Raw genomic sequence first — 21,158 nt, 5'->3', positions numbered from 1 at the left:
TCTACGATTATCGTCCGAAGATATTAAAGCCCAGAGGCATAACTAATGGATGTTTTCAAGGGCAACAGCAGCATATTTTTGTGTCATGAATGAACAACTGAAATTGTCGAACAGATCTCTTAATCTTTTTTTTTTATTGTGCCACTGTAGTACATTTTGTACAGGACAGACTCTTCTCATTGTTGGGCTTTCTAGTGTCATTAGGAGCTCTTTGTTCATTATATCTTTTTTTGGCCAAGGGTTTCTCAATCCATCCCTGAGTTTCTCTAAAGGAACTCCTGCATTAAGAGGACAAACAGTCCTGACCCTATGTGTGTTTTGGTAAAACACCAAGGTAAACAGAACAGACACTGCCCTCCCTTAAAGGAGCAAAAGCACCTTATGCCAACAGGAGGCAACAGTGCAAAGAAAGCAGACAAATAATTGGGGTGATGAACAGGTCAGGAGAAACTGAAAAAAAGAGAATAAACTCCACAATAATACTAAAATCCCTCCTCATCAGACTCATTAATCCCTGTCTTTTAAATAGCAAGTATGAGTCTTTCCTTCCTGTCCCTGGGCAACAAATTATTAGCGAGACAAATCACATTTGAGTTTCATAATGTAATTAGTTTGGGTAACAGAAGAAGCAAAGCAAGGCACAAACGTGAAGACAAGACAAATGGCACTGTTCTGTACAATATTAATTATATCACCAATTAGCTTAAAGTAACATTATTCAACTATTTACCTTAAAATAATAGCTTCAAAATAATTTAGAGGAAACCTGACTTCTAATGGGGAAAACAGTGTGTCTACTCTACTCCACATCCCAAATGCTTGTTTTTGCAATATGTAGCTTAGGTAGGAGCAGGTACAAGCTCCATCAAGAAGTGCATAACTAAATGATAGTGATTCAAGTTGCTGAGATCAGGCCCAGTAAATTTAAGAGTAACAGATCAGTTAAAAAGTCATGGAAACCCAAAGTTTATCTGTGACATTCAGCGAGGAAAAGTTCCCAAAGATGAAGAGTTGCATATCCTCAGCACTTCCAGTTCAGGAAATGTTTCTAAATAAGCTATTTGATTCTTGGATGTTTTCATGCACAGATATTCCTTCAACTGCAGCCATATTTATCCCTCGTTGCTGTTTCACTTCTCCCTGAGATCTGCAGTGTGTGCTTGTGTTGTTCTACGGGGCGGCTGTTGGTAAATGTGAGGTACAGCCAGCTAGCTGAGTCCTCCCAGACTTCTGTGGTCTTTTCTGAAGCCACATCAGTCGCTGCTCTGCTGGGTGGGGTTTGAAAGATGGCGGCTGCCTTCTTCTGCTGGAGCACACACATGGCCCACAATAGAAATGACTGTTTAACATCACTGTGATGCTAAAACAAGATGAGCATTTGTTTATTTGTTTCAGTTGGCGTTGTAGTTATCAGTATGCTGACCTTCACAAGTTCACTAGTTTGAACTAGGGCTGCAACAACTGATCGATTATAAAAATAGTTGGCAATTAATTCAGTAATCGATTTGTCGGGTATTGTACTATACATGGCACAGACTGTGGCAGCGTCTCCTGAGGTGGGAGCAGTAAACCAGCCAATGAGGTGCCTTGTTTATCTCTCTGGAGTCAACGTTTTGAAAGAACGGTGGAGACGAAAATCGCTCACGATAGAGTGGAGACTAGAAGTCAAAGGTGTGAGAACACTTTAGACCGTTAGCTGCAAACTGTACAAAGTTGATTTCACATGTTACAGAATCACAACATCACTGTGGTAAGAACCTGAAGAGAAAAATTTTATCTAGAAAAGATGTGCATTTATGTTTACATTTTACATAAAAAATTTGAAATATCATGCCTCAATTGCATTTCTATGTCATAGGCCTTGATCTATGACATAGGGGGTATAATCCCCCATAAATCCCCATGAGTCAAACTCTAACAATAAACCTAATTTCTGAATGGTTGGCTGAAAAGCACTCGCGAAGCTTTTTTACATCAAGTCCCAGCACTGGAATGAAGAAAGAATCCAGAGGAGAAAAACAAGGTGAATGATATAAAGAGTAAAAAAATATACAGTCAAAGGACCATCAGCAGCTATCATTAGCTTTATGACTGGAATATTCAAACCCTCATTCATGAGAACACTGGTTCTTCTCGGGCCTTTGCTGCACAGTAGTGAGGGATAAAATATCCTGCTAAAGAACTGTGGCTCTTTCAGACAAGTGTTTCCTCCACAGTCGACCAAAATAACCCCTAATTTCCCTTTGCAAATGAAAACAGAGAAAGGATGAGAAGGGAGAGAAGGAGAGTGAACCCCTGAAAACAGGCTTTTTTACTTAAATTTATGGGAGTGAATTTCCTCTCTGTGCTGCCTGTTTTCCTGTTCAATGTATTGCATTTCTTTCCTGTGCTTAAAAAAAAAGAAGAGGAAAAGAGTTTACATAATATCGAAAGGTTTAACACAAAATGACCCAGGTAGAATGAGATTGTTTATACCTCATTTTGCCTCTGTGTTGCTCTCTCTGTTTCAGGTGTTTCTAAATGGTCACGGTGAAAAAGGAGTCACCATATGTATCATCAAATACGGTGTCTTGCACAGCTTCAGATGGCGGCGCTCTTTACAAGTGTTTTCACAGATTCTTTATTGGTTTACGTGGTCTGCAAAACAAACAGCAGTACTCAGTTATATTACCAGCAAGCTGATCAACACTCCCTGCTCTGTGATCTCACACAAACACACCAGTGCACACAAACCTACAGTGCAACACAGAAGACTCACGAGCAGACACATATGGACGACTTATGGCTGTGATCCCTCACTGCTATTCGAGTGTAGGTGGGTGCAGCTTTCACTGCCACTGATTCCAGGTTTTCAAGATCAGACTTTTTCATCTCCAAGCCATGAGTTTTAAAAAGCAACAACTCTAAGGCTGTGTGCAACATTGAGACACATTCTCCTTGGTAAATGAGAATTTAAAGCACAAGCAAAGTTGAAAGAAAATACCAAATAAATCAAATAACTATAATAATAATTGATCAAATAATATTCCCAATTAAAAGGACATTATGAATCTACAGAGAATCATCACCTGAACATGTAGGCTTTATTGAGCTTTAAATAACCAGTTTCAGCTTGTTGTTCCCAGAAAAATTCCAAAACACCCAGTGTACACGACCTGTCCAGCACCAAATGGCAGCTAGACACGGTTAGTGACGAGCTGACGCACATAGCAGAGTAATAAGTAGCTTTAGAGCCACATATTTCTCTCAGGAGTTGGTACAAACCAAAAACATAGAAGAAAAAAAAAGTAAACATTAGACCTACATTCAGCGTTTGCTCGCAAACACAACACAACAATTCTAATACTTGTTTTGTAAGTGCTACATGTGTACTTACACTACTGACCACACGTTGTTTTGCTACGAAAATGGAGGACGCTAACAAGAAGCTAACCTGTTAACTTTCAAACCAAGTAAGGCAGTGGAGGAGGCACCACTGACAACCAATGTTAAGCGACGTCAAGTGTTCAGCTTTGTCTGACAGTGAGTGCATAGGGGGCATTAGAATACTTTCAAACGAATTGCATGTTATGCCAAAAGATGGCAGGGCTGCTTGATTCAGTTGGCAGTGCGCAGCACAAATGACGAGGAGCAGTAAGTTACTGACAGACGCAGTAATGGCTCCCTGGGTGGTTGCGCTGTGGCCGGGCTGTGCGCGCTCTGACCAAGGCACTGGAGCTGTCAGGGGTCCCTGAGTCCGTGCCCCGGCTCTGTGCGCTCTGCCACAGGCTTGGTACACCCCCCATATAGCACTCTCTTATTTGTCTGATATATACATATAGCACTCTCTTATATGGCTAAATGCAGAGCTTCAAGGCTGCTGCTTTCATGCTTTATGACATTTGGGATCAGGAACAATACATTCAGTCATGTTGACCGATGAATCATCCTCCGCCCTGTCTCAGTTCAATTCATTCCTCATTGTTACATGAACCAATAGTGTCAGAGCAAGCCATTGCATTTGTGTAGGAATGCATACACTGATCCCGTCTGTGTGTTTAAATAAAATCACACATCATATCCATTATATTCACATCTGATACAGCATGAAAACATATTTAAAAGGGAGTAATATGTGTCTGTGTTATATGTGAGTGTTTGTGTGGTGCTGGTGTGCTCGAGGGAGTGGGGAGGGCTGCTGTGGGTGGTAATGAGCTAGCCGCTCAGTTTCCACAGCAACACCCTAACTCAGTCAGTCTCCATGGCAACTGATAACAGCATTAGCTCATTCTGCCTAAGTGAAGGTTCATATCGGACGAAGACAATTCGATTTTTATTTATTTCTTTTACAAAAAATGGCAGCTGATGATAAATGGAAGCAGGGGTTCTGGGAGTGGGGAATCCTGGTAAATATTTGCAAAAAGAATCTGGCTTCACTGGACCTTATTTGTGTGGATGAAGTGTAGAAATGAGTCATGCTGTACAGCCTATTAGTTGTTTTGGTGAACTGAACACAGATGATTTAACATAGGGGGGTTTACCACAAACAGTCTGTGCTTGTGTGACAAAAAATTTGAATTGAAATAAAAAGTCTAGACAGTAGACATCTTTATGAAATTGCAGGGTTTTTTCTTTTAATGATATGCAGAACTCACACATATGCGATGGAGGCTTCAACCAAAAGGTTCACATTGAGAGGGGTGACGTCATGCATTGCCAAACTGCATTGTGGTTCTGTTGCGTCCTGTCATCTTTTTAATGTGGCAGTGGAGGAACCAGCCTATCAAGCTTCTTTAAACAAATACTCAACTCCAAAATCTAGCAAATCAATCAAAGCTCATTGAACACAGGTCCTGTCCGACATCAACTGTTAAAATGAGCCTGGAAAGAGGAGGCAGAGGACGCTGGCAAATATGGCGTGTGTTCCTCTGTTTTCTGCCTTCTTCTCTGATGCACTGCATTAAAGCTAGCATGGCATTTTAGCATGGAAGCTGGCTATGTTGTGTGATAGTGCATGTAGCATCAAGCGTCTGCCACGCCGACTGTCAATTGTATCGCAACGCATACGTACTGCGAGTCCTGCGTTAATGGTCACATTCCATCACCTAAAAAAAGATTTACTAGTTAAGAAAACATTTACAAAGGTCTCCACGCCCTTTCAATATGAGGGCATTGATCTACAATCACTCTTGTAGGTAAATAGCAAACACCTGCCATCAATGATGATCAATGAATCTAATAACATAACTATAAAAATATAATTATTGTAAAGCAAACCTTTATCTGTTTTCTATATTTCCATCTTTTGTTCTACATGAGTATGGATACTTTTAGAATGATGTGTAGATAGATAAGATGATGATTTAAAATTGTATTTTGCAGCAAGTATAACACCCTGATGTTTTTTCAGATGTGTTGCTCAGGAATCTGTGTCACTATTTAACTGTTTTCATCGATCATTTACAGAGCCCCTGAAACAGTTTTTAACAAGCGGTTTGGACATTGGGGTAAAGGCTATAGTAGCAGAATACATGTCGGTCAAACATTATAACATTTGTTCCTAAAGACAAATTACTGTATGCTATCAACTTCCAAAGGTTAGGAAATTGAGTTAACCCCACCCTTACCCTATTAAAAGAGACGGAGAGGGAATTCCCTGCAGAGCTCAAATCATTACTACAATTTACTAATCTGGCATCATGAAGCCATTTTGTTTTTCCAGCAGTGCCGTAGCAAACATCTTACCTTCCCCTGTCTGCACCTTCATAAAACAGACTCAATAAATGTTTGTCAGCTTGTTAAGCATTATGTGTTTTCAGATTTAAATTCTCTCTGTGGATGTGAAAAAACCCAACAACACCCAATAGTGAGCAATTATTATTTATGTTATCTCCACATCACAACTGGAATCCTAGCTCCAGGTTGCCATGGAAGCAAAAGGGGCACTTGATGCAACGGTTGAGCAAACTTGGCATTTATGAAATAAACACAGAGAGGGAAACAAAGGTAGAGAATAATGAGAAGAGTGATCATGCTGATCCCGTCTTGCGAGTGTGTCCCCTGCAAGCAGTGATTACAGAATATATAAGGAAAGCACTAGCAAGGCGCCAACATTTCCTGCTCCTGGATTCCTTTATCCGTTCTCTCCTCCCTGCAGCCCCTGCTGCTCGAAACAAGAGAGAGGCACCTAAACCCATGTGCCGCAACACAGCAGAACACTGCAATGAGCAAATAAAATAAAAGCTATGCCTGAGGAGACAAGAGGCACATGGACCGAAGCCAGTGTAAGAGCAGCAAGCTTTACTCTGTGTGTGTGTGTGTGTGTGTGTGTGTGTGTGTGTGTGTGTGTGTGTGTGTGTGTGTGTGTGTGTGTGTGTGTGTGTGTGTGTGTGTGTGTGTGTGTGTGTGTGTGTGTGTGTGTGTGTGTGTGTGTGTGTGTGTGTGTGTGTGTGTGTGTGTGTGTGTGTGTGTGTGTGTGTTTGTGTGGACAGTGGGTGGTTGGACTTAATCTTCCACAGGGGGAAAGCAACAATGCTCTTGATATGATTTTAGCAGCAACTGTGATGGTCTGACTACTGGTATTAATCAGGACCAGTCAGACATAGTATGGGCTCAGACAGAGTAAGTCTGGTGTTGTCAGACTGAAGGTATAGACTATGTGGGATTTGAACAATTAGTGAGTGTATCTGGGCTATAAGGAACTAAATGAATATCAATTATCTTTCTGACTAAGCTGTTTTAAAATAACCAAGCACAATCTGAGAAAACTGTATGACGCATTCTACCAGAGGTCTGTAATTACTTTAATGTACCAAGTAGGTTTTCAACATATAGGAATTTGCTTTTGTTTTATTTCTAGAATTAATTTCCTTAATGTACCTTATTCTGTCTTCAATTATATGTGCAATTTCTAGACTATGCAACAAAGTAAACTGAGCCTGAACTGTGTGGAGCTTGGACTATCTTAGTCATCAAGGATGAATGTGAAATTAAATAACTTGTTTAGGTGCTTCACTATTAGGTGCTTCACACAAGTCAAATCTTGATCGCCCCCTAAATGCTGGCTGCAGTATTAGTCAGAAACGCGCCTCCTCCATGTTAGTGGGTGGAATGTGGACAAAACAAAACAAAAGAACACCTTTACTAAATTTTTCTCAAAGATGGTTTCTGTCAGTTTAGGTAGTTATTATGTTCAAATGTTATTTTTTCAGATAAGTTTGGTTTTTATTAGTTATTGGATTGTATAAAATGGGGCGAAATTTCATGATTGACAGCTGAAACTGACTCGTGATTGGTTGAACTAATGTATCGTCGGGACAGCGATACCGCAGATCCACACCACGCAGAGTCTGGCTGCAAATAATTTCAAAATTGTTTGTTTGTGCACAAAGGGAGGAAGCAGAGATGCGTCGTCCATCTTCCCACTGGTCATGACAGCCTTGTTGAGAATGGTACTTGAGTGCAGTTTCAACTGGTTTAGATTGAAAAGTTTGACCAAACAAAAATTGAAAAATAATCTCTTGCATTTACTTTGACTTAAATTCATGCATCTTCCTACTTTTCTCCAAGTCAGCAGGTTCTTTCCAAGAGACCACCTTCCTGCAATAGGCCAATCTCTGTGTGTGCGTGCGTGTGTGTGCGTGCGTGCATGTGTGAGTGTGTGAATTTACAGTCAAGTAATCCCATCCTCTTTTCCTCTGATGTAATCCTGTAATTTCCTCCAGTAGGAAGGTTCCCACTCACACTTAATCACGTATAAACTGGCCCTTAATCCTGGTAATCTAATAACCATTGTATTGTTTGGGCAGCTCTTTGTGCAGTCCTGTGAGCTCTGCCTGAAGGTCTCATGGTTCTTATGAGTTATTACGTTAAGGCAGGTGATCAGTCAGATGCATACAATGGATGGCTTGGTTTTACATGAGTTAGTAGTCTTACATTTTTGTAAATACAGTCGCCCTTCCCTGAACCAGCCTTGTTTAACAATTTCGTATTTATAGACTATTTAGTTTTTCAATGTTTACAAAAAACTATTATAAACTGGTCCCATGCATATTTAGATTTTAGGCAAAGGGAGATGAAGTGATATCCAATTAGCAAAATTCAATTTACGTACATTTCGAGGCTCTTACCTTAATGACTAACACCTGATGTAGGGCAACCTTATATTATGTTATGAATTAAATTTAAAATTATAAATTTTTTCTAATTATAAAATACAGAAAATTCTAGCATATGTTTCATTATCACAAAAACAAACAGACAGAGGGATAAAACATTAAGGGATAAAATCAAGCTGCCTTTAATTTCATCTGTTTTATTGTGTGAGATGGTGGAGAAATCAATTGGCACAATAGGATGATGTTCACCAGTGACCTCCTCTCTCAGCCTTCATGTGAGAGTTCACGGCGGAGGTGCTTTTAGTTGGCTACAGTTTACCATCAGGACTTAATGTGCACATGCTGTGTGATCTCCTTCCATATGTTTTCGGGGGTGGTAATGCTGCTGCTTTTCTTACAGAACAGTGGGATTTATATTTACAGCAGCACCTCCACAAAATATTTTCTTTCAACGATTTTTCCCCTTTCATTTAGGTTAGGAAGATAATGGAGCAGGAGCATTTCCATTTCATATATTTATGAGTGGATTCATGTAATCACAGAATTTGTTTAACTTGTTAACTTGAAAAACGTTTTTAAGCTTAAAATAATCACCATCAAAAGGGTTTAGACACATGGACCAAAAATATTATGCACACATGATTCTACAGATGGTTTATATAATCATCTTTCACCATATAGAGGCGTCGGACTGAACAGGTACAGCAAGGTGCAGTATGTTGTATGAGGTGAGGAGCGATTAAAACAGGGTTTGGCCTGAACAGATGGTCCAAGATTAAAGCCTGAACGAAGGTAGCTGCTCCATCACCTCCTGAGGAGTCAGCCCACAGGTTGTTTCAGAGAAGGAAAGACACATAATCCTTGATGGTGCAGCTGTGACAGTAGATGTCTCAGAGTAAAGCTCTGTAGTTGTGACAGCAGATGTCTCAGAAGCAAGCTATATGTAGTGTGTGAATCCTGCTCTCAGTAGGAATACTGGTGACAGTCATACTGAAGTTATTTGATGGGATTGGCCTGTAGAGAAGAAAAAGGTCTTCCACAACACATCCAATGACACACAGCATTCAAAAGGGTTTAGGAACTACGACATTTAAGAGATGGATGATGGAGTCTTCTATACTAATTGGCTCCCAAGGGATGTATTGTGTATTCATTCGTACTTACTGTGTGAATGTGTTGATGTGTGTGTCTGTTTTGCTCTGAGTAGGACTTCCCACGTTTAGGTATGGTTGTTTATTACATAACTAAAACAGGGACAACTTGCTTCCCCCGAAGACAAAACGCTGTAAAGATGAAACGCAATGCTTCAAAACAATGAGAGAATTATTCATATTCTTCTCTCATGTCTAACTTGTAAGCTTTTACGGCCCGAATACCCAGAGATCTCCAACAAGTTCAGAACCACCTCACACACTTCACAAAACGTCTGCTGGCACTCGTGGTGTGAAACAGGGAACGTGAGCATGCAAGGTGACGGAAAACAAAGGAATGCAGATGTCAGCTGTCTCCAAATGGTGAATCAGCGTTTAGTTAATTTCATGCATTCTGTATCCTCACTGTATCTCAACTCGTAATGAGGAGATCAAGCTTGATGTGCTCCATTAAAGCCCATTTTCAGTAGAAACAACTCATTTAGAATTATTTCTACAAACTTCACCTTCTCACATATAATTTACTCTTATAATTAACAAAGAAATTCTCATTCTGCTTGTTTCACAGCTACAAGCCTGATCTTTCTTGTTATACTGGAACATAATAGTGACATTTTATTAAACCCTGCTGTTGTTAATGTGATTAAATGCATCTCTGACAATCTCCCTGGTGTGAATAAATGTTTTTTTATCTTGGGTTCATGTACATGTTAAATTGATGGGGTTCTGCATTTTTCTGAATACAGTGCCATTATCCAAGAAGCGTGTTAAGGCAGTTGAGAAGAAGGTCATATTGTGCTGTTCACTTCAGTGCTCTCTGTCTGTTTTCTCATTTAGTGGAGAAAGAAAAGTGAAGAATTTATTCCTCTGCAGTGCTGCCGTTCCGCAGACGTGTGTCTGTGTCGAACAACCTTCGAGGGGGCGTCACCATCAACCCCTGAGCTCGATCAAGAGAAGCCATTAAGAGGAGCAGAATGGAAGACAGGGCAGTAATATAAAAGCATTTCAGTAAAGTGATGTGAGAGGCAATTATCCAGACGGAGGCTGTAACACAAGCGATTTATGTAAGCTCATATTGGCCTTTACTGCATTTACAGTATGTAAGACTGTTAGAAAGGGATTTCATAAAGAAATACTATATTATGCACATGACAACACAAATCTTTGTGGGATTACGACACTACAAAGGGGGAATTCAGAAAAAAAACCATGCAGTAAATGAAAATAAAAGCGCAGCATAAAACCACATTTGAGCCATTGCTGTGTGTATTTCAATGTCATCCTGCTCCACCTGAAACCTAACCACGAACCATTGGGAATCTCCTGTCCATTTAGCTCCTTCATAGATTAATGCGCTTGATTGACAGAATCTGTCAGATGACAGATGTATTATGCTGCCAGACGTCAAGACTGTGAGGCCTGTTACCAGTGCATGACAAATAACTGATTGAAATAAAAGAGGAAAATATAGAAAAGGCTTGGGGGTATTCAAGATATTTGACTGAAACGTATTTCATTTTTAAACTCTTGTGGGAAGACGTCATTTTAGGATTATCTTTGGAACATCTCAGGGGTTTTGGCTTTCTGGTAATGAGCTAGGTGAGTCCCAGTCTACACACTGTTCACAAACCCAAGGATTCCTCAGAGGGTTTGACCGATATATTGTATAAGATTACTGATATATTGCATCCATCTGCTGCTAGAAATCTGGCAAATGTTATCCAGTTGGCAATAAGAGGCCCTCGATGTTAATAAATTCTATTGATCAGCTTTCAAGTAAATTACAATATTTTATATAAATGTTGGTTTTTATATTTTTTTACTTTCTTGCAGTTATTGTTGTATAACTGCCCTCCACTGTTTTAGACCTACGTTTGGCAAGCACCGTTTTATAACTAAGTATGCGCGAGTTCTAGACCCACAAAGAGAAGGAAACTGAGTATTTGTATTACATCATGTAGGCTGAAAATATATTTCAGCACTCTGTGATAGACAAATAAATACACTGGTGGCATAATAGTGAACAGATTTAAGCAGCACTCTATATCTCCACTCAGATTCCCATGGCTGTGTGCCCAAATGAAGGTCAAACAAAAGATCTTTAAGTTTAGTGTGTGTATGTGCATAGGCATACAGATGTTTTAAAATAATGTTTATTTTGCAGGCATAAGGCTGTTTTAACTTTAACTAACTGTATATATTGACTAAAAAAATATATCTTGCTCTCTCGCTCTATATATATATATATGAATTTATATATAAAATATATATATAATTTTAATAATGTTGGCAGCCTTGAAAGAGTTCAGTTCTCCTGCTTTTCCACGTATGCGTTTTAATGGTTGTGCATGCAAAGGTCTAGAACTGTGATTCCATGACTCGCACATTTGACGTCTGAGACGGTGGCTGGGGGGCAGGAACAGGGGCTCTCCGGCTCTGCCGGTCGATGATATTAGTATTTCTATGCCCACACACTCCACTGTGGAGCTTGTTATTTATCATTCTGCAAAATATAGGAATTTTGGAGTGAAACTGAATTGAAGAAACAGGCTGAAAGAAACTAAATTACAGCATTATGTCACAAAATAGCGCCATGAGATATCAAAGTAAAAGACATTTTCCCTTAACACAATCGCATAAAACTGTAAATGATACCTACACACGAGCAGTACACTCCCACACACACACAGTGTATTAGCATTTACTCCCACACACAAGCTGAGGGAGAGGAGAGGAGGTTCAGCCCTCACTTTTATTTCTGTCATATCTGCTCTCTCACATAAATCTGGATGAGGTCCTTTCTTTAGACTTCTGGCCTCAGGAGGGTCCCAAAAGAAATTCCCCATCTGAAATTCTACTAGCGTCTTTTAGTTATTTATCTTTGTGCTGCTTTTTTTTTGTGTGATATGTCACAGGAATATATATACACCTCTCAAACAAGCCATAGCTAAAAATGTACAATATTTTTATGCTTAAGAAGAAAGGGTCTATACCATGTAAAGCTTTGTGTGTTAATAGGATCACTGGCAGCCACCCTGTCCAGGGTGTCAAAAGTACAAAACGCCTGGATAATACAGTCAGTGTCCACAGTGTCCTATGTGTTCAAAGCTAAAACTAATGCAGAGCAATACAACAGTCCAGCTTTTAATCCTACCTGAACTGAGCTGTCAGGAAGACAGATAGAGTCTGTGTGTTGGGACAGACTCTTGTGGGTTTGTCTTGACTGATCCCAGCCTCCTGCAAACTAAAGGTCAGCAAGCTTGAGCCCAAGTGTCCCTCAGGGCACAAAACATCACAGATGAAGAACAGAAGCCCAACAAGACTTTACAAATGTTCTTATCACTGTGTCGTGCAGCAGGTAGAAATCTGTCAGAAGACATGCAGGTCAGGTGAGGTCAGCCATACCACTCCTGGACCATAGCCAAAAAAGACTAGCCTAGCCTTGATGGAGTGTGATCGCCCATTCACCCTTGTGAAGCATTTAAATCTACATCTGACCTCGATCTGATCAAGGATTAATACCTAAAACTTTTTCTTGTCTTTGATGATCAAATCGTGAAATTTCCTTCTATGGAATTGAGAAGGTGGTAAAGGCACTAAAACCTGATATTCAGTGAAGATTAACATCTGACTTTACTTGTTTCTCATTAGCCATACCCTTTCTTTACTTTGTAAACTAAGGCCATGTCCTTGCAGATGTAAGTTGCAACAGCAGCTGTTACCTCCTTCCATCATTCTTTGCCATATGTTGTGCCGCGGGCACAAGCCTCTTGTAAAGTCTGAATCTGGGGTTTGTTTTGAGTACTTCTGTGCCTCTCATCTGTAGACTCTCTCTGTACTGTTTAACATGTTGCCTGTGTAGGTGTTAATAGAGGTTAGTGGTGTTTGAGTGTGTTCTGCGACATAATTTGCAATGTATGTTTTTACTGATACGTGTCAGACTTTTCATACCCAAACCTCATCCATGCGACAAAGGCAGACACTTGTCTTTTAGGTACAAGCTCTTTGTTTCATCTAGGAGGGTTAGAGCCCTTCTCCTGTTGCCCTATGGCAAATTCCCTCTTGCATCCACGCCAACAGCGACATCTAATTTAAGAAATACTGTGTGATTTGGGCCACAACATGAACAAAATGACCAGTAATAATGTTGGTATAGATAGATAGATAGATAGATAGATAGATAGATAGATAGATAGATAGATAGATAGATAGATAGATAGATAGATAGACATTCATGAAACTATTATATCTGACGGCCACAGATGTGCTTTTCTTACCTGATATGTTTTATGAAACATTTGGTTAAAGTTTCAAACGACTGTGTCAACAAACCTGTATGCTCTATGTGCTCTGGAGCAAAACACCAACTGTTCCAGCTCAAACTTGATCCTCTGTAACTAACCTTGACCCAGGTGTCAATATATGTTTATTATCACATGAGAGACAATCTTCACAACATACAAAAAATCTACACTGACCATAAAGCCTGACCTGATATCTGGTAGAGGGATTGAATTGTTGCTGTGTAAGTATCCTTGACCCTGTGCCCTCTAATGTAAAAATGAATACAAGCAGTCGGCTAATGTACAATGCCAAGTCATTTATCAATGACATGCTAGTTGTTTATGGAGCCAGTGGAGCTTTATGGAGCTTGGTTTGTTAATTGCTCTCCTACCCTTCAAAATAAGAGAGGTCAACTTGTGGTTGCAGAGAGACCTACTGGGTCTCAGTAGCTGAATCTGGGCAGTCAGTAGATGACTCTAAGCAATCAATCATCTGTTTTCAATAGTTGTCTATTGCACAAAGATTTGATGACTGGGTGTTTTGAAGTGACAGTCAATACTATCAAAATTACATTGATATCAAATCACTACAGCAGATGGAAGATTTGTCTGAGGAGTTTAGTTGTGACTCAGAGCATGGCTTATCTGAAAAACTTTAAAATATCTAGCATTGAGGTACTGAAGGATTGTGTTGTCTTTCAAAATACCCATTAAGACTAGAAAATTTGAACTCATTGCACCTCCGAATTTAAATAACTTTATGCAGCTATACATTGATTATTTCATTTAAGAGATTGTAGAATATTAATCAAAAATAATCTAGACATTCAGTACAATATGGTTGCCGTGGCAGTTGCTGTTACCGTGTTCACACACGGAATGGAACAAAGGACCATCTTCTGAATCTTTGTAAGCACATTTACCAATGAGCTAATCTTCCAAAAACCTGGAGCACTTTACTCAGCCGGAGAGGCAGAGAAAATGGAGAGATTGTCAGCTGGCAGGCAGACGTGGCAGCTGAGTTTGTTGGTGCCACTGTCAAAGTACCACTGAGAGTCTCTCCTCTTTCATACAAAGAGCCTCTTCCAATTCCTCTGTCTCTCACACACCCAAACAAACACACACTCAGAGAGCATTACGTCAAGCTTTTAGTGTGTGTGTGTGTGTGTGTGTGTGTGTGTGTGTGTGTGTGTGTGTGTGTGTGTGTGTGTGTGTGTGTGTGTGTGTGTGTGTGTGCGTGTGCATGTGAATGACCAGCTGACTAAGTATCTTTGCAGGAATCAGGATTAGGTTTTCACGCTGGCACACGGAGCTTATGTGAAGCTGACCTACAGTACGTGGTGGCACTTCACAAGTGATCTTATGGAGCTGGCACCTCAGCCAGGAGCGCTCTCTCTGAAGGCCGACCGTACTAAAGACAATGAAACCATCAATCAATCCTTTACATTTCCATCATTTCAATTTTAGTAGACATATTTGTGGGGTCTTAAAGGAAAGTCCCTTACAGCCTGGGTCTTACATTTTCTTTTGTATCCATTTAATCCTACCAATTTAACAACTTCTTACACATAAATGTAGTTATTGTGACAGAAATACAGGGACACAGCATTCCCGTACAGCAGTGTCCATCAGGGCAAGCAACACATGTTGTTTTAGACAACAAATCCCCAGTTTAACCTAATTATCTAAATGATCTTATCATGAGCTGGAAACACGGGCCAGTGTTGCATTTGATACCAAAAATATCTACACTGTCTACATCCATGAGATCATCAGTGCAGTGGACACCTGTGACACACAACACAGGTATGTTCACCTGTGCTTCGTCTTCACTGTCTCTTTGTGTTGATGCCATGTTTTTTTGTTCATGTGACTCATGTTTGTGATTGAAATGGTATCCTAACTGAAGGAATGTCAATTCAACAATAAGAGGTGGTAAATGTTTCCATCTTCAGTCAACTGACACATTAAATTATGTGTTTTTCCAATGTGACATAGAGCCATCAACACTCTGTGTCTTAATCTCTTTCTTTCTTTCTTTTTGTGTGAGTCAGCCCTGCAGGTGGTCTAACATGCTGCCACCACCACGTTCCAGACTGGCACTAAGATGAGTCCACAAATTCTTCAACACTAGCCCCCCTTCACTGGGCACCAGTCAGATTATCTTTTTTAAGAAATTACATTTTGAAACTGTTTTTCTTTTCGAGGCTGCTCTGACCCATTCCACTTTCAGGTTCCCTAATTTATTGTCAGTGAAAACCAAAGGGAGAGTTTCCATTTTGATACACTTCCTCTTTTCTTGTTGTTTTAAAAAAATCATGTCTTTTGATCTATCTTTTATTTTTGGCTTGTGAATAAACTGTGGATTTCTTTCACAAAACGATTGTTCATATTTTTTATTTGTTTTATATGTAAATTTAGATTTACCCTGGCCTTTATTATCAGACAGCGCATCCAAACTAAAACCCCTGGATTTCCTGGGAAAACATCTTGTTCAATTAATTCACAAAAACTCTTTTGTCGTCCATGTCACTATTGTGCAAATTCATTGGGATTACTGGAAACACAAAAGACTCGAAAGAAGACCGTCCCTTTGTCAGAAAACCACTCAATGCTCTGGTTCAACTTCTGACTGCTCAATCCAATATCTGACTGACAGTCTTTGAATCCAACCTGTCAGCTGTATCAACCACACACAACACAGGCGTCATTCATTAGCTCTGAAACAGTATAGATCAGCCAATGCAGACATCTGCACTTTCAGCTGATGTCTCTTCCCCTGATGAATATTTAATGACTATTCACTTACTATCAAATTAGTTCTGTAAATCAGCCTGTAATTTCTACTGTGCACCATGAGGAGTTTAAGGATGAGTCTCTAAATGAGTACTTCTAACTCGGTGAGGGAAAAAATGGTTATGTTTATCTCAGATAGAAAACTGGCACATCATGGTAATGGTCCATTTTCTGTCTTATTAAAAACACAAATACAATCAGCAACCTATCTAGCTTGTTTTTTTAATCATCTGTATCTAGTATTCAGCAATAGGAGTATTTTTTGTGCACATAAATGCATACAATCAGAGTGTCAGACAGAATATGCCAATTTTAATGCACCTTTGGGCTGCAAATAATAGCTTACTGCTTATTTTTTAATCCAAAAATAGCACAAAAAAAAGAATATGGTAATACATAAATTATAAAGATATTCAGTTTACAGTGCAGAAGATACATTTTCTGTTTCCTTGCATTCGGGCTAGAAGCCGAAGGGTTGCGTCCAAAAAAGCAAAAAGCAGACATAGGTGATATAACAGAAACCAATAGATGACCAACCTACACCTCCAGAAACACGAGCCCACTCCCTCAGCAAGGAGGAGCTCCCAGCAGCCAGCCTGCCCGTTCATGACTCAATGCATCCCAGCCTCATTCTGAATTCACCAGGCATTTAAATGTACATGCACACACTGGAGCAAGTGGACTTGACAGAAGGGAATCAATAGCCAGCCCCCTGTATATAAATGTGATTCGACTGAAGCTTACATGTACTGTTTACCTCTATCATGTAAAAGCTCACTATTAAATATCCATTCAGTAAAGGAGGTGTGACAGCCAAGACTCCTTTAGCAGCATTTGCTGTGTTTTATGGTGGAGCAGGGATTTGATCAAGAGATAAGCTTTTTAACTTCATTTTAAAATGAAAGACATTAGCTCTGCAACATAAAAATTAGTATGGTAATGATTGGCAAAAATGAATATGAACATAATGGGCTTTAATTTGTGTGATCAATTAAAGCAGAGCTAATATGACTCAGCACCTGTGTTTGGACCCCTCTCATCTCTCCCACTAGGAAGATCGGAAATCAAATATTATACAATCCTACAGTGGATTCCTTTGTTATTTTCCCACAGTAACCTCATGTTAAATAGCCGTATCGAATGTGGTAATACTACAGCACTGATTGTGCACTGCCACCGCAGCAACGCAAGTTCCCGCAGTGACCGCAATAGGTGAAGCCTTTTTTTTCTGGAGCACAATGCAGACACAATCCTCTCGGCACGTCAACAAAAACAACAATTTAAACGCGTGATTGGTTCGATAGATATCGGATCAATCTTTACCCATCTTATATCTCAGAGATCTGCTTTTCTAGATCTGTTGCTCAGCTGAGATTTCGTGTGTCATTCCAGTCCCGAGTCATTGAACCTGGCTGACGACACCGATGAGACAACAGCAACACAAACGCACAAGAACCCAGACCCAGTTCTGAACAATGCGTCCTTTCTCCATCCACACAGAGGGAGAGGGGCACCTCATCATTTCTGCTTCAACGCTCCCTCTAATGTCCATTCAGTGTCGGCTGGAGAGACTCCCTGTGACAGGCCGTTTCTGGGGCTTTGTCTACTTATACATTTGCATTTGTATTGCAGCGCTGTAGAAGAAACAAAGAAGAGCAATATATATTTTTCTCTCACCTGTCCGGCGCAGCGTCTTCCAGAGCAACTCCTGGTCTGACAGACACAGAGCGGCTCCGCAGCCTCCATTTACCGTAATGACTGGAGCAGACGCACCGCTACACCGTGGCTGTGCTTTCACGAGTCATCAAGGTGTCGTGGTCCACCATTTGCTAGAAATGACACGTTCAGAAAAATGAACCATCAGATCATTATTAATATAAATAAGTAGAACTACTAATATTATTCACGTGAATGTTGCTAGATTGATTTAAATGATTAATAACGTGTATCTGTAAGATTTTTTTTTTGTACTTTATTTACATTGCATTGTTACATCACTGCGGTCATGTGGTCCGTCGTTTGCGAAAAGCCGGTCACGCCAGCCACACTTTGAAAATTGATGCGTGTCTACTTGTGGTCTTACGGTACATGTCCTTGGACCCCAAGTGGTGACACCCACCGTCTGAATGTTTCTGAAAGTGGGTTTGGTGAAATATCTGTCACCTCTCAGGGATTTAAAAAAAATAATATTCAATATCAGCAAGTTATAAGTGCAATAATGAAAAAGTTTTTCCATTACCTTTCTACAGTAAAATCTTCTGAAACGTATCATGCAGGCAGTAGGGGTCACCATGAACAATAGTGAGGTGAAATATCTGTGTCACCTCTCAAGGATTACATTTTAAAAATATTTAATATCAGCAAGTTATAAGTGCCATATTAAAAAAGTTCCCAAATTTGCCATTAACTTTCTAAGAAATGCTACAATAAGATCTTCTGAAACTTGACATACAGACAGTGGGGGTCACCGTGAACAAAACTGAGGTGAAATATCTGTGTCACCTCTTAAGTATATTTTTAAAATAATATTTAATTTGCACAAGTTATGAGTGCCATCAAGAAAAGTCACCAAGTTTCATAAAATAAAACATATATATATATATATATATATATATATATATATATATATATAATTCCACTTCTTTATACTTCAACGTTAGTCTTCGGCTCCAAGGACCAGTACCGTAAGACCACAAACAGACGAGCATCAATGTCCAACGTGCGGCTGGCTTTCCCGGGTTTTCACCACAAACGACGAACCACATGACCGCAGTGATGAATCCGGCTGTGGGTTTCAAACATCACTTACTGTTTACTCATGCAAATTTACACCGTGACACTTAAAGTCAATGGCTCTGTTGTGGTTAGCTTGTTGAGTTAGCACACAGACATTAGCAAGACAAGCTAACTCCAAAAGGCTTTGGGGATGTAGCTAATTAGCTCATAACATAATGGTCTCAGGTTTCCACCATCCTTCACACAAGTATTGTTAACATTTCATTTATATATTTTGTATTTATGTTTTTTTTACCACCGCAGAGCTCACATTGTGTGTAGCTGGAGAACAATTTGTCCAAAACCAGTGACCCAAAATGATGAAAATGTGCTGGTTGGCTTATGACTGGCTAATAAAAGTAAAACGTGCTATTTTAATACAGACCCCAAACTGTTTAGTCATGAAGATTCACCCAATGACACTGAATTTAAACAGGTATGTTGAGGCTAGCTTGTGGAGTTAGCATACAGAGGTTAAGCTAGCTCCTAATGGCTTTGAATTTAGACCAGAAACCACAGGTGTAGCTTGTTAGCTAACAATGGTGCACTGACCATTAAAAAACACTCAGTAGTGTTTTTTAAATCCTACTCACCCCACGTGTGGCCTTTGAATCCAAAAGCTTTCTTTTAACCAGGTTTCTTTCACCACCTTAGGAAAGTTAACAGCTTTGAAAATGTATATTTAATTTAAAGAGGAGCAATGTCACAATATTATCCACTTAACTTGAACAGTCGACATTTTAGTGGACATCCATTTTGATTTAGTTTCCTGTAGTGAAATAATGATAACAATGATACAAGTAGTTCTGTCACAGACTTGTTATGTTGCAGTGTTTGGTTGGTAAAGGTGTTCTTGGATATGCAAGAGCGCCCCCTTCAGTGTAGCGGCTGTAGTTACAACCATGTAGAAAATCAGTATAACAAAGTACAACTCTTCATAGTTGTTTCCATGTATATACACATCAGTTTATATAGGATACATGTGACCGCCCTCTTTTATAGTTTTACTATTTCATTTATTATATTATTTTACTATTTACTTGACTGACTGCTTATAAGCTGACTTCTAAAGGAGCAATGTGGCCATCAGAGGTTATGTGTTGGCCATCAGGATCAGAGTGGAAATCTGGAGCATGAGACAGATGTGGCAGGACAGAGTTTGGGCAGACCTCCTGCTGGGGAAGGGGACACTCTTGGCTCTTCTTCACTTTTCATGGAGATGGTATAAGGCCTCTTGATCACGGCAGCGGAGAGAAGCAACTGGCCAAAGTGAAAACGACCTTGAGAGTTCACTGCTGTTTGTGTCCAAGTTCTCGAGAAGTAGAAGGGGGAAGAATCTTTGTGTTTGTACAAGATGGCACATTTTAAGTATCCAGACCACACAAGTATTTTTCACGCCCCCCAGAATATGAGAAATCCTTTTTTTTGTAACATCATCAAGGAGAGGATGTTGAGGATTCTTTTCACTCCCGACGACAAGAATTCATATAATTACAATCTGTAAATTCATGTCACGTGATTGATTTGTGGGCACCCAGACTCTTATCACCACAGTGAAGCCACTGACACACATACATGCAGATGAGAAGGACGACTTTAGCCACCATCTGTCCATTAGGCCTCCTGGTAAGAGGAGGTTATTCATATGGGATCAAAGTACGAGCTGTTTCACTGGGACTAAGGCCTTAAAAAGCTATGACCCACATTAACTATATAAATATGGAGGTTACAGCGACAGTTAATCATTGAAATCAGTGAAATTGTCTCACATGTATCTCTTCTTCCAGTATTAGCTTGCATCAATGACATCATAGATAAATAAACTTGTAGACATATTTCATGACTGAAACAAAACTATATACTTTATCATTCCCACTCAATATACATATTTATATAAATATAATATAAAGGCAGGAAAAGTATGACATACCCTATTTTTAACTAAGTTTACTCATCTTTAAATTGATAAATGCGATTTTGCTTTCTTCATAAAAAGAAGGATATATTTGATATCTCCCCACTGACCTGTCGCTTTGACATTTATCAACAAAGACCAT

The 21,158-nt window shown here is 39.7% G+C and overlaps 1 protein-coding gene across 7 annotated transcripts in view; it reads right to left on the bottom strand.

Annotated features, from left to right (window-relative positions):
• map2 (microtubule-associated protein 2) overlaps window positions 1-18,150 on the bottom strand; it is a 73,162-nt gene extending 55,012 nt beyond the window's left edge. For 3 of the 7 annotated variants that reach the window (XM_034574446.1, XM_034574448.1, XM_034574449.1), the window contains exon 1: window positions 18,004-18,149. The gene's annotated coding sequence lies outside the window, so the exon portion shown is untranslated. Of the gene's footprint in view, window positions 1-3,155; window positions 3,168-18,003 lie in introns of those variants that run through there. The other 4 variants (XM_034574451.1, XM_034574452.1, XR_004612525.1 and 1 more) reach the window with 3 other exon arrangements.
• Window positions 18,151-21,158: the final 3,008 nt, after the last annotated feature.

Source organism: Hippoglossus hippoglossus, chromosome 21 (genome assembly GCF_009819705.1).
Source record: "Hippoglossus hippoglossus isolate fHipHip1 chromosome 21, fHipHip1.pri, whole genome shotgun sequence".
Lineage (NCBI taxonomy): Eukaryota > Metazoa > Chordata > Actinopteri > Pleuronectiformes > Pleuronectidae > Hippoglossus > Hippoglossus hippoglossus.
Note: the sequence above shows the minus strand (reverse complement) of the source record. Positions and strands in the feature narration are given on the sequence as shown.